Source organism: Dreissena polymorpha, chromosome 10, assembly GCF_020536995.1.
Source record: "Dreissena polymorpha isolate Duluth1 chromosome 10, UMN_Dpol_1.0, whole genome shotgun sequence".
In the NCBI taxonomy this organism is placed as follows: Eukaryota; Metazoa; Mollusca; class Bivalvia; order Myida; family Dreissenidae; genus Dreissena; species Dreissena polymorpha.
In genome coordinates, this window is record NC_068364.1 from 88,167,943 (window position 1) to 88,170,547 (window position 2,605).

At 34.0% G+C, this 2,605-nt stretch overlaps 1 non-coding gene across 1 annotated transcript; it reads left to right on the forward strand.

Moving 5' to 3' along the window:
• The first annotated feature begins 2,507 nt into the window (after window positions 1-2,507).
• On the forward strand, window positions 2,508-2,593 carry Trnas-gcu (transfer RNA serine (anticodon GCU)). The gene has a single exon. It is a non-coding gene; the product is annotated as a tRNA-Ser (tRNA).
• Window positions 2,594-2,605: the final 12 nt, after the last annotated feature.

Sequence of the window (2,605 nt, forward strand, 5' to 3'; positions counted from 1 at the left end):
ATTTTGATATTGGTGTAAAGAAATGCTGATAGTGGTGAAATAGTAATGCTGATAGTGGTGGTGATAATGATTCTTTCAATGGTGTAATAGTTATACGGATAACGGTGGGGACAGAAATGCTGCAAGTGGTGTGATAGTAATGTTGATGGTGGTGTAAAAGTAATGCTGATAGTGGTGTGATAGTGATGCTGATATTGGTGTTGATGGTAATGCTTCCAGTGGTGTAATAGTTAAAAGGATAATGGTGGGGATAATTATGCTGATAATGGTTGTGTAAGTAAAGTAGATACAGGTAAGATAAGTTATGGTGATAGTTATGGCGAAAGTAATGTTAATAGTGGTGTTGATAGTAATGTTGATAGTGGTGTGACAGTAATTCCGATAGTGATTTGCAAGTTATGCTGACAGTGGTGTGATAGCTATTCTGATTATAATTGGTAATAGTAATGCTGATAGCGGTATGATAGTAAGGCTGATATAGTTTGTAATAGTAATGCTGATAGTGGAGTGATAGTAATACTGATATAGTTGGTTATAGTAATGCTGATAGTGGAGTTAGAGTAAGGCGATATAGTTGGTGAAATAATAATGATAGTGGAATGATAGTACGGCTGATATAAATGGTAATATTAATGCTGATAGTGGATTGATATTTATGCTGATATATTTGGTAAAATAATGCTGATAGTTAAGCGATAGTAAGGCTGATATAGTTGATAATAGTAATGCTGATATTGGTGTGATAGTAAGGTTGATATACTTGGCTATAGTAATGATGATATTGGGTGGATAGTAAGGCTGATATAGTTTCTAATATAGTAATGCTGATAGTGGAGCGAGAGTAATGCTATAAGATAGCGATGTGAAAGTAATCCAGATAGTGGTTGTGATGGTAATGCTGATAGTCGTTAAAATAGTAATGCTGTGAGTGGTGGTGATGAGGATGACGATTTAGGCGTGTATTGTATTGCTGATTGTAGTTTTGACGAAAATGGTGATGGCACTTGTGAAAATGATGACGATGAAAGTCGTCAAAGTATATATTTTTAAGTGCTGGTGACTGACATTATGATATTGTTGGTAAACGTTTCGATGATAGTAGTGATTGCAATTATGATGGTGTTATAATATTTCTGATGATAATGGTTGTGATAAGGATGATAATACAAATGATAAATTATTGATGAAAATATTTGTGTCTGTTATTATGATAATGGTGATGGTTATGATGGTATGATGATGAAAGTGGTGGGTGTTGTTATGTAATAAATCATGTTTTCACCGAGTATTAAAACTATATTCTTATGAATTAGTGTTTTTATTTTTAGAAAAACAATTACTTTTCAGTCTCAATACCTATTATTCTGTTTTTCACTTGCTCGTATTTGGATGTAAGTAAAAAAACTTGATTTTTTTAACTGTGTAATGTGTGGCTATTACGTCACATACCTATGAAGTACCGCAACATACTGCGTTAATCTTATTTTGCATATCAACTATGGCGTCAATCAACAGGTGACCGCGTCGAAGTGCTAATTTTTTTCATAAAATGCAAGGGCTGCTTTGGCGATCTCAAAACAAGCGTCTGTCATGTTTTCTGCCAATCTCCAAACAGAGCTGCCGTTCCTTTTTCTTATATACAATGTCTGCCATCACAAGAAACTCCTACCAGAGTCTTGCTCTCACAAACAATGTCTGCCATCAGAAGGAAAATCCTACTAGATTTGGAAGGAGTTTATTTTAGTTTTTATTATAAAAAGTAGTATCATTTTATTTCATATTTTGAAATAATGAATAAGTAAAGGTTCATAACAAAAATTAGAAACCTAGATATAAGAAAACGGAAAAATAACAACGGTACAATTATTGTACCCACGTGGCGAGGCTATACTCACGCGGTGATTCGACCTCCGTGAAGAGATCGGACTTGAACCAGCTGAATCAAATAACCGCCTTTATAATCAACCACGTGATGATAGCCTTAAAACGTGGTACAATAGTTTTATTGTTGTTTATTATTATTATTTTTTTCATTAGGTCATTGTATTTCTTATGAACCTAACTTATAAACTTTTTCTTCAAAATATAAAAGAAAATGATACTGCTTTTCATAATATTGAACTAAAAACAACAACAACAAAAATTCCACTAAATCTGGTTAGATTTTCTTGTGATGGCAAAGATTGTATGTGAGAGCATTGAACGACAACTCTGCGTGGCAATAAGGTTATTATGAAGGCAGTGATGGATCTGGCTCTGGCTGTGACTCCAGTCAAATCTCTGTGCGGAGGTTGATCTAGTGACATGGGTTGGCGCGGTTAATGTCATCGCACCCTACATTTTGTGTTTCACAGAGTGTTAAAAAATATATTCTAATAAATGAGCTTTTTCTAATAATTATTTTCTCCTTATAGATATTTAAGCTTTATGTAAAATATTTATTTAATACTACATTTAAATATATGTATATATGAATGTAATTGAATAAAATACATTGGGTCCAATCAGACGAGGTGGCCGAGTGAGTGGTTAAGGCGATGCACTGCTAATGGATTGGGGTCTCTCGCGTGAGTTCGAATCTCATCCCTCGTCGAGTTATTCTTTT